The sequence below is a fragment of the Lucilia sericata genome, unplaced genomic scaffold (assembly GCF_015586225.1).
Source record: "Lucilia sericata isolate MDLA Ls3-8-SP2 unplaced genomic scaffold, ASM1558622v1 Contig002573F_arrow, whole genome shotgun sequence".
Taxonomy (NCBI): Eukaryota; Metazoa; Arthropoda; class Insecta; order Diptera; family Calliphoridae; genus Lucilia; species Lucilia sericata.
The window spans coordinates 12,501-24,622 of record NW_023996336.1 but is presented as its reverse complement, the minus strand read 5'-3'; the positions used below and the strand labels follow the sequence as shown (position 1 = coordinate 24,622).

The 12,122-nt window shown below is 31.0% G+C and overlaps 2 pseudogenes; one reads left to right on the top strand and one right to left on the bottom strand.

Moving 5' to 3' along the window:
• Positions 1-8,031: 8,031 nt before the first annotated feature.
• Positions 8,032-9,288, bottom strand: LOC119614083 (annotated as a pseudogene).
• Positions 9,289-11,865: 2,577 nt separating this feature from the next.
• Positions 11,866-12,122, top strand: part of LOC119614081 — a 9,647-nt pseudogene continuing 9,390 nt past the window's right edge.

The following is a 12,122-nucleotide window of genomic DNA, read 5'->3' as shown; positions in this document are numbered from 1 at the left end:
GTACATTAAATAAATAAATTTGTTCTTTATTTCTGTGATTTTTTTCTTATTCGCTAAGTTTTTTTGTTGATTCCGGTTTTAAATACAAAAAAATTGTACATATTGTTGTTGCTTTTATTTTGACACGATTTGTTTGTCATGTTATTATTGTTTGTTGTTGTTATTATTTTATTGAGTGAATTGATCACTTACCAATACAAAAAATTTTATGATTTTTTCCATGCAAAAGAATGGGGTTTTTTTTCTATAAATTAGTTTGTGATCCAAACATTTAGTTAAATTATTTTAGATTGAAATTTAAAAGGGATTTAAAACAGACTAATAAAAATGGCTTGATTTCTATTTGAACAGGGGGAATCCACTTAATTGTGGATACCATACGTATCATTAGTTTCTTATGATTAAAGCTATAACATTATAGCATTACCAAGAAGAAGTATTTTTGGGTCAATGCTTACGAAAAAGACAGTGATTTCCACTAACGTCTAACCCCATGGTACCCTTTAATTCATGTTTCGTCACGGATGTACTCTTTGTAAACGAGGGTGAAGATAATTGTCACTTTAGTGTCCCCTTTGTAAGCAAAAGTGGGGACACTTAAAAAACATGCATAAGCTTTTTGTCTGTCTTTTCGTAATCTATGGGGTGACGATTGACTTCCTCCACCGACAAGCACTTGTTAAAATAGCTAGTCACCTGGACAGTCGGTGACTAGGGGTAACCCTAAGTGGCAGGATAAATAGCTAGTTCGGGACTCTCCGACCGAACTGCTGGAAAGCTATTGGTAGACGCAGTAATCATGATTGGCAACTTACTGTACATACAAACTTACATATGTATGTACATAAGTCCTTATTAGCTGGCGATCGTGGTAAGTACTTAATTAACTCCCTATTTGTAAGTGAGCTTGGTAAGTATTAGCCTATAATGTCACCACCGTTGTGAAAAAATAAACAATAAAATTCATCTTTCAGCCCTCGTGAACTATGTACTTGTGTCACAAATACTCAATTTTGACCATTCCCCTCCCTCTCCCTCTAGGGGAAATGCATTCTGGAATGTTTGAATCTCATAATACTTTCAAAATTTTATTGGTGGTTTGCCTTTTTCAGTGCAGTGTAATAAACTGTCGATCCGTGAAATAAGATAAGTTTGAAAACCATGTCGTATAACCAGAATACATTTTTACCTCCTTATTCACAAACAAAATTTTTATTTTATAAACAGTTTATAAATTAGATTTTGTATGGAAATTTTGTTTTATAAAGCTTTTAGTGTTATTACCCCAGTTGAAGCCTATTGTATTTTTGGTTTCTCTCAAAATTTCCTAATCAGGTTTTTGAAACATTGATTGAGGATTAATATGTGGCCCAATCTGCACAGGTTTAGTGTCTCGCGATTTCATTTTACGAAGAGTCCATTATCCGTTCAGGACTATATTTGAATCTCTGAGATTCGAGGAGGGTAGTGTCCTCTTGTCTTCGGATGACTTCCGTTTAGAATTGCTACTTTTAATTGCCTCTATGTGGAATTTAGCCCATTGGAGAAAGATCTTCTCTTATTCTGTGAGCATATAAACCTGCTTTGCAGTAAGCCGATTTATAATTTTATAGACGGAAGGCCTGGTTGTGAAATGTAGTGTTTTGTGCCTAAAGGGATCTACATTAGAGGCCATTGAAATCGAGGGAAGAGCCTCGGAGAGCATCGAATTATTCTTCGTATGTTTTTCTTGCTCAACTTTAGGCATTGAGAACACTGGCTTATCGGTGGGCTGAATCCGTGACGCCTCACGAGCATCAGAAAAAGGGATTTCGGCAGGATCGGATCCCGTCTGGATCTTAGAAGCCTTCGAAATACCTGGTTTCGAAGAACCACACTGTATCAAGCTCGTTTTTCGACCGCCTTCCGTCTCAGTAGCAGCCTGAAACCAACGCTGTAGTAGAGGGGTCTCCAGAGATTATTAAGTCCTAAGTTAAGGCAGACATGTGACCAGATATTGCCAACGGACGCATACTTAAGATCCTTATGAAGAGAATGTAAAGTGTGAAATATGATAGTCGCCCAAACTAGGGCCAACAGACGATAGTTGGAACAACCCATTTCTATTTAGAAAACATTTTTTAACACAATTTTTAAAAATTTAGTTTTTTTTCATTTTTGTTTATTTCTGTTTTCTTCTGCAAGAAAATGTATAAATTTTTTTCCCGACACTGTTTATAACTGCTTTATCTCAAGCTTATCATTTGCTTATGAACTGCCTTATCCCATGTAGTGGTTGTATTTACTTAAACATTTGTTAGGGTTGTTGTCTTTAATAAACAGGCATTAGAATCGTTGGAGAGTTTTTGTATTAATAACGTCTTCATATCGTAAAACGACAATGGGACAATGAAATACAGTATAAAAATATTATAGGCTTTTTCTAAAGCTCTCCAAAACAATAAAATACATACATATGTATGTAATGAGTAAAATAGATATTTCAATGCCAAAGGAATTGTTCTGAAGAAGATTGGGCATTCCTTTCAAGTAAATTTGTATCTTACTAAATATTGTTCGGTTTAAGGTTTTATATGACACTAACAAGGTTGTCCTTTGCAAACAAGAATAACTTTTTGTATTTTTCATATAAAACGTCTACTTTCAGAGTCCAAAATGTAATGCTAAGATATCTCAAAGAATGAACAATATCAGGCATGGAAAATTATAAACATTTACTTATCAGTCCATAGTATAGTTTATACAATAATCTATAAACTAATCAATAGACTAGTCCAAAGTCGAGACAGTTGATAGTTAATAGATTTGTGTTTAGTCTAACCTATGGACTTGATACGCAGGGCATAATTTCTTTTCGGATTAAATGGGCCGTATTTTACAACCATTGTCTGACATGAAAAACTGCCGTTCCAGTGGATACTGTTGCAGATGAAATGCCGCTCAATATGAGGATTGAGGACCGACAGCCTTTAGCAGGGCAGACATGTGACCAGATATTGCCAGCGGACGCATACTCAAGATCCTTATGGAGAGAATGTAAAGAGTGAAATATGATAGCCGCCCAAACTAAAGCCAACAGACGATAGTATATAGATTTGTCCATAGATTAGTTAATAGAATAATAAATAGACCAGTGCATTATTTAGTTTATAGATTAATCTGGAGGCTAATCCAAATACAGATCAATAAAAAAAGTTTATAAACTTATAAATAGACTAGTCCATAGACTACTCCATAGGTTAGGTTATAGAGTAGTCCATAGACTAATCAGTAGAGTAGTTCACAGACTTGTTAAAAAATGTATATATAGACTTGCCTATAGAGTAGTCCATAGATTAGTCCATAGACTAGGCGATAGACTGGTCCATAGATCAATCCATAGAATAGTCCAGTCAGTAGATTTTTACATAGACATACAAATAGACATGGATTATTTTATAGACTGGTCAATCGACTATTTAAAAGAATAGTTCATTTATTAATCAATAGATTAATTAGTTAGTTAGTTAGTTAGTTAGTTAGTTAGTTAGTTAGTTAGTTAGTTAGTTAGTTAGTTAGTTAGTTAGTTAGTTAGTTAGTTAGTTAGTTAGTTAGTTAGTTAGTTAGTTAGTTAGTTAGTTAGTTAGTTAGTAGTTAGTTAGTTAGTTAGTTAGTTAGTTAGTTAGTTAGTTAGTTAGTAGTTAGTTAGTTAGTTAGTTAGTTAGTTAGTTAGTTAGTTAGTTAGTTAGTTAGTTAGTTAGTTAGTTAGTTAGTTAGTTAGTAGTTAGTTAGTTAGTTAGTTAGTTAGTTAGTTAGTTAGTTAGTTAGTTAGTTAGTTAGTTAGTTAGTTAGTTAGTTAGTTAGTTAGTTAGTTAGTTAGTTAGTAGTTAGTTAGTTAGTTAGTTAGTTAGTTAGTTAGTTAGTTAGTTAGTTAGTTAGTTAGTTAGTTAGTTAGTTAGTTAGTTAGTTAGTTAGTTAGTTAGTTAGTTAGTTAGTTAGTTAGTTAGTTAGTTAGTTAGTTAGTTAGTTAGTTAGTTAGTTAGTTAGTTAGTTAGTAGTTAGTTAGTTAGTTAGTTAGTTAGTTAGTAGTTAGTTAGTTAGTAGTTAGTTAGTTAGTTAGTTAGTTAGTTAGTTAGTTAGTTAGTTAGTTAGTTAGTTAGTTAGTTAGTTAGTTAGTTAGTTAGTTAGTAGTTAGTTAGTTAGTTAGTTAGTTAGTTAGTTAGTTAGTTAGTTAGTTAGTTAGTTAGTTAGTTAGTTAGTTAGTTAGTTAGTTAGTTAGTTAGTTAGTTAGTTAGTTAGTTAGTTAGTTAGTTAGTTAGTTAGTTAGTTAGTTAGTTAGTTAGTTAGTTAGTTAGTTAGTTAGTTAGTTAGTTAGTTAGTTAGTTAGTTAGTTAGTTAGTTAGTAGTTAGTTAGTTAGTTAGTTAGTTAGTTAGTTAGTTAGTTAGTTAGTTAGTTAGTTAGTTAGTTAGTTAGTTAGTTAGTTAGTTAGTTAGTAGTTAGTTAGTTAGTTAGTTAGTTAGTTAGTTAGTTAGTTAGTTAGTTAGTTAGTTAGTTAGTTTAGTTAGTTAGTTAGTTAGTTAGTTAGTTAGTTAGTTAGTTAGTTAGTTAGTTAGTTAGTTAGTTAGTTAGTTAGTTAGTTAGTTAGTAGTTAGTTAGTTAGTTAGTTAGTTAGTTAGTTAGTTAGTTAGTTAGTTAGTTAGTTAGTTAGTTAGTTAGTTAGTTAGTTAGTTAGTTAGTTAGTTAGTTAGTTAGTTAGTTAGTTAGTTAGTTAGTTAGTTAGTTAGTTAGTTAGTTAGTTAGTTAGTTAGTTAGTTAGTTAGTTAGTTAGTAGTTAGTTAGTAGTTAGTTAGTTAGTTAGTTAGTTAGTTAGTTAGTAGTTAGTTAGTTAGTTAGTTAGTTAGTTAGTTAGTTAGTTAGTTAGTTAGTTAGTTAGTTAGTTAGTTAGTTAGTAGTTAGTTAGTTAGTTAGTTAGTTAGTAGTTAGTTAGTTAGTAGTTAGTTAGTTAGTTAGTTAGTTAGTTAGTTAGTTAGTTAGTTAGTTAGTTAGTTAGTTAGTTAGTTAGTTAGTTAGTTAGTTAGTTAGTTAGTTAGTTAGTTAGTTAGTTAGTTAGTTAGTTAGTTAGTTAGTTAGTTAGTTAGTTAGTTAGTTAGTTAGTTAGTTAGTTAGTTAGTTAGTTAGTTAGTTAGTTAGTTAGTTAGTTAGTTAGTTAGTTAGTTAGTTAGTAGTTAGTTAGTTAGTTAGTTAGTTAGTTAGTTAGTAGTTAGTTAGTTAGTTAGTTAGTTAGTTAGTTAGTTAGTTAGTTAGTTAGTTAGTTAGTTAGTTAGTTAGTAGTTAGTTAGTTAGTTAGTTAGTAGTTAGTTAGTTAGTTAGTTAGTTAGTTAGTTAGTTAGTTAGTTAGTTAGTTAGTTAGTTAGTTAGTTAGTTAGTTAGTTAGTTAGTTAGTTAGTTAGTTAGTTAGTTAGTTAGTTAGTTAGTTAGTTAGTTAGTTAGTTAGTTAGTTAGTTAGTTAGTTAGTTAGTAGTTAGTTAGTTAGTTAGTTAGTTAGTTAGTTAGTTAGTTAGTTAGTTAGTTAGTTAGTTAGTTAGTTAGTAGTTAGTTAGTTAGTTAGTTAGTTAGTTAGTTAGTTAGTTAGTTAGTTAGTTAGTTAGTTAGTTAGTTAGTTAGTTAGTTAGTTAGTTAGTTAGTTAGTTAGTTAGTAGTTAGTTAGTTAGTTAGTTAGTTAGTTAGTTAGTTAGTTAGTTAGTTAGTTAGTTAGTTAGTTAGTTAGTTAGTTAGTTAGTTAGTTAGTTAGTTAGTAGTTAGTTAGTTAGTTAGTAGTTAGTAGTTAGTTAGTTAGTTAGTTAGTTAGTTAGTTAGTAGTTAGTTAGTTAGTTAGTTAGTTAGTTAGTTAGTTAGTTAGTTAGTTAGTTAGTTAGTAGTTAGTTAGTTAGTTAGTTAGTTAGTAGTTAGTAGTTAGTTAGTTAGTTAGTTAGTTAGTTAGTTAGTTAGTAGTTAGTTAGTTAGTTAGTTAGTTAGTTAGTTAGTTAGTTAGTTAGTTAGTTAGTTAGTTAGTTAGTTAGTAGTTAGTTAGTTAGTTAGTTAGTTAGTTAGTTAGTTAGTTAGTTAGTTAGTTAGTTAGTTAGTTAGTTAGTAGTTAGTTAGTTAGTTAGTTAGTTAGTTAGTTAGTTAGTTAGTTAGTTAGTTAGTTAGTTAGTTAGTTAGTTAGTTAGTTAGTTAGTTAGTAGTTAGTTAGTTAGTTAGTTAGTTAGTTAGTTACCAAAGGTATTTTTAATTAATGTCAAATGTTAATTTGCTGCAAATAGGTATTTATTAGTTTAACAGAAGTATGTCCAATTATATATTTCCTCATCCCCTAAAAGGAGATATTTTAACCTGAAACTTAAACATTATACTGGTTGGTTGGACATTTATATGAAAAGGAAGCCAACAGCATAACAATTCATCTTGCAGCAATTTAAGGAAGGAATCGTCTTAAACAAGCAGATTAATGCTGAGACAGAAGTGCCAAAGTATAAAACTAATTTTCACTACTCCATCATCTTCCAGCAGAACTTATGCAGGCAAAACGGCGAAATGTATTTATTTATTTGTGAAAAGAAAAATGTTGTTAAGAAGGCGATAATGCCACAAAACAAATGACTTGAAATATTATCTTGTGTTGTACGAATATTGTTGCCCTCTAAGTATTGCTGATTTAAAGTAAAACATTTGTATTAAATAAATAGTTTTGTTGTGCTAAGGACAACTTAAAGATTATTTTTGTTTTCGGTTTTTTTTTGCCAATATTTTATTCTTATGATTTGTTAAATGGCTAAAATATTTCGTTCAATTGGTAGTATAATCATCATCGAAATCATCATTATTTGAAATATCTGTTTTGAAGAAGAGTGTTGTTGGTGTTGAGGCGTTGAAACTCATTGATGATTTGGCATTAAATTGTGTCCAAAGGCAAGATAAGAAATACAAGTGTAAGAATATGATTCGTAATCTTTCAAAGATGTTTTTTCCACAATTTTCAAACAAAACAGTCATTAGTCAATCTGTACAAATGTAAGTTGGTATAAAACTACATATTTTTATTTGCTCTTTTCGAGATGATCAATAAATTAAAGCACAAGGAAAAACTAATTTTAAACTTAGTTCTGTAAATCATTAATTTTTGATTTGAAGGTTTCATTTTATGTTGTGGACAAGTTTAAATCCACCTAAAACAATTCCGGGAAATTCCCATTCTGGAAAATTCCAGATTATTTCCTTAATACCATAGGATTTCTAATATTTTAAATATTCGCTTATTCGTCAATTATGTATCAGTCTTTTAACTAACTTTCTCTCGCAAATTTGAGTGTAAACTATAGCCACCATGTGCATCCCGAAGGTACCTCTCCAGTAACCGGAACTCTGCCCTGTGGGCTACCGATTATGTGGTACCAGATTATGTGGTTCTATGGTTTTACCCCTTGTCAAATCATTCCAAGGAAAGACTGAGGATACATTTTATCATCACCAGTTTATAGTCCCGGCAGACTAGAGATATTGGTAGCACCTCTTTTCTTCTTGATTTTAATAACAAGAAAATGAAAGATCATTTCCGGCCCTATACATATTCCGAGTCCTTATATGTATATAGCGGAGTCGATATAGCCATGTCCGTCTGTCTGTCTATATGTTACAATCAGTTTTCAGAAGATCCTTGATATCTGCGAGATCCGAATCTTCGATAATTCTGTTAGACATGCTTTCGAGAAGGGTATATAAGATTCGGTACAGAAGAATATAGAAATCTTACTTGCATGATAAAGGGAGAAATATAATAATATTATTTTTCAAGTCGAATATCACGTTCTTTAATAATTCTCTGGGGAATTTTTCGATTGCTCATGATTATGAGGTAGTACCATATAAGTAGTATTGAACAATTAAAGTGTATAATGAATGAATACTTAATAAATGAGTAAGAAAATTATTAATGATTTAAAAATAATGAGTAACATTTTTAACTCTAAATTTTTAACAACAAAGTCTCTTTAATGCCTTATATATATATACAATTGAGATTCTTATATAAAATACTGAATAATTATCAAACGGAATACTTTTCAAACTCCTTACACTGCTCATCCTCCAAAGTTAAGTGTTCAATGCCACTAACTCTGACGTGTATACCATTGGTGCCAAATATTTTTGGACCCATTACAAAAGGTAATACATTTGGTGATCTATACTTGTAGTTAAACAAAATTGACCATCTTTAGCAAAACGAAATTCAGTTTCACAAAATGCTATGGACAGTTTAAAAGGTTTGCTAAATCGGAAAAGGGAAATGGATTGGCATCATCGATTTCTTCCTGACCAAATCTAGAAGATAAGAAAATAAAACCATCAACCTCTTTATCATCAAATCTATAAGAAAACATATAACACAAAATTAAAACAAACACACACACACATACATATGTAGATTAAAAATACTTACACCAATTATCGTCTTCTTTTCGGCTTTTACAATTTCTTATAATTTTTTTGGTATCAAAACGCACACTCACATGTAACTCTTGACGTTTATTGTCCCGTGCATGACGGAATTGTATTATAAATCTACCGTTATTATTACCCTCTAAGCGGGCTGAGATTATCATTATATGACCGGGTTTTTAAAAGATATAGGTTGATCATTGCTAAAATCTAAATAATCCTCTATTATTTGTATGGGTGGCCAGATGTGAGGAAAATATTTGTGATGATCCAATTGTTTAATGTATTCCAATTTTCCGGTTATTTCCACAGCCTGTATTTGTAGTTTGGCTAAATTGTGGTTGTATTTAAAGTTGGCGAATGGTTTATTATTGAGTGCAATATAAAATTTAGTTTCGGCTAACATGATGTAAAATTTGAAATCGTTAAGAAATTCCGCTAATATAAGATCTTTGGGTTCGATGTTATTGTTGTCACTGGGTGGAAATTGAGTAAATATAATTTGCTTTTTCGTAAAGTCCAAGAGTATTTGCAGATCTAAATCATCATCATCGAAGGGATTATTAGAAGTTTTGCTACGCCCAAAGTTAATGGAGATTCTGAAAAAAAAAAAAATATTATTATGTTATGTCGTAGTTCTAATTTAATTTCGGAAGTGGTCCTATATGTGGTTATAAGTAATTTTGGACAGATTGTTATTATTACGATTTACTCATTTTTTGTATATTTACTGGTTATGAAAATTGTTAGAGAGATTTTGCTTCTTACATAACATATTTATGTTTAATTTTATCTTCTAACATTTTAAGGGCGGGGTAATCATGGGCCGACATTTTAATGCCGATTTATTCTAAACAATAAGCTCTAAAATCAGAAATCTGTTTTAAATTTAATATTTACATACATATGTATATTACGATTAAGGAATTTTTATATTAAATTATTCGCAAAATATCGGCTCTTGAAGAATAGAGTGGAATAGACTAGAATATAGACCAGACTGACTATAGACTAGACTATAGACTAGACTATAGACTAGACTATAGACTAGACTATAGACTAGACTATAGACTAGACTATAGACTAGACTATAGACTAGACTATAGACTAGACTATAGACTAGACTATAGACTAGACTATAGACTAGACTATAGACTAGACTATAGACTAGACTATAGACTAGACTATAGACTAGACTATAGACTAGACTAGACTAGACTATAGACTAGACTATAGACTAGACTATAGACTAGACTATAGACTAGACTATAGACTAGACTATAGACTAGACTATAGACTAGACTATAGACTAGACTATAGACTAGACTATAGACTAGACTATAGACTAGACTATAGACTAGACTATAGACTAGACTATAGACTAGACTATAGACTAGACTATAGACAGACTATAGACTAGACTATAGACTAGACTATAGACTAGACTATAGACTAGACTATAGACTAGACTATAGACTAGACTATAGACTAGACTATAGACTAGACTATAGACTAGACTATAGACTAGACTATAGACTAGACTATTGACTAGACTATAGACTAGACTATAGACTAGACTATAGACTAGACTATAGACTAGACTATAGACTAGACTATAGACTAGTCTATAGACTAGACTATAGACTAGACTATAGACTAGACTATAGACTAGACTATAGACTAGACTATAGACTAGACTATAGACTAGACTATAGACTAGACTATAGACTAGACTATAGACTAGACTATAGACTAGACTATAGACTAGACTATAGACTAGACTATAGACTAGACTATAGACTAGACTATAGACTAGACTATAGACTAGACTATTGATTAGACTATAGGTCCAGAATAATTCACTCCGAATCGCACCCAGATGCGTCAAGATGACGAATGTGGATCAGCTACATGTGGAGACCAGGTTGTTGTTAGTCAGACAACGTAATGTGTTGTTGACCAAACAGTTTCTGTTTGCATGCTATCGCCTAGTCACCCCCAACTATCAGATTCTGATGCTGGATCCCCCTCCTATTCACATTCCGATGAATTTCCGACGCTTTTGCAGCAACATCCAAGACGTCATACCATCGGACATCGACAGCAAGCGCCTGAGAAATTTTGCATCAAATGGCAGTCAGTGAAGTTATTAACGGTTTCAGAATGAATCGCCGAATGTCCATGAATGAAACTGCTGCCTCAGTCCTAGGTCTATATAAAGACCTATGGTTAAGACTGACCCGAGATGGCGAAGTTTCTCCAGCTCCCCCTTTCCACCCACAGACTCTAACTCAATTAATTATTTTTTTTATTATTTTAAGGAAAGAACAAAAACAAGTACTGATACAACAACAGCAATGGAAATTGTTTCGTGCAAAGGCCTTATAGTTATTTTTCAGAAAAAATATCAAAAGCGGGTTTATAACGGAATCAGAATTCTAGATCAAAACTCAATTAAAAGTCAGTATGAAGAATGTAATATTTCAAACACAATATATATGAAGCAATTATATTACAATTATGTTTTTAAGATTTGTTGCATTTTTTAATTATTAGAATCGTTATAAAATAGAAAAATTAGCTAAATATATAAATCACTTGAACTTACAGATGATTTATTTATTAATCGACTGTGATTGAAACAAATTATAAATACATTTTAATTATATACATATGTATTTTAAACACACTATGTAATAAAGTTCACAACAGATTTGTTATTGTTTTAATTTAAAGTGAATATTACTTCGAAAAATTTTAATATTTACCTGTTAGCATCTTGTTGGGCTTTCCACAAATTTCCAAAATATGTCCAAATTGTAGGGGTTGTAGCAAATTGGCTGAAACTGATGGAGATTCCATTTGCGTTGATATCGTTTTAAGCGCGTAAATTAGTTCGTCTTGCTACGATTTCTTATTTAAACTTAAATGTTTATAAATGATTTTTGTTCAGCTACACTCAAACAATACTTAAGAGATTTGTTTATAAAATGTAATAATTTATGTTTATTTACGGATAATGGTTGTTATTGTGTGTACACAGTGGTGACAGAGAGATTAAATTGTAATTATAAAAAAATTAAGAATTGTGTTAAGTCTTTAAAGTATGTTTATGAACATCACAATTCAAATCCAAACCGAGCGGAATATACTGATATCGATCTAGGGCGGATCGTATTTATAAGTCAGTGAGTTAAAAAAATAATAAAAAAAAATACATACTTAAATCTTTTTAATATAATTATCAATATTAAATTATTGACTGAACACTTTAACATTTACCCACTGTGCACTGGGTAATTCACACGATCGCTAATACCGGCCACAAGCATTTATAGAATTCATAAGTTTCTTCACATCTCTACTGCAGGGTGGCACGCAGGCCGAGAAACGATCTGCTATTCTTTGTGATCACATTAAGATCGAGTAAATGTGGGGTTTTTCTTCTTTAAATAAATAATATTGATTAGCACTCACAACATGATTCATTTGTTAAGAGCGGTTTATATGAGTGCCTCAAACAAATAAGATATGATATTTAGTTAGTCGTGTGTTAAACATAAAAAATGCGGTTCTTTATTTTTTGAAAAGTTATTGAGTGAGTTAAAATGGCATCTTTATTTCAAACGACATTAGTGCAACATTTAGAATTCGGTCAAAATTTGGT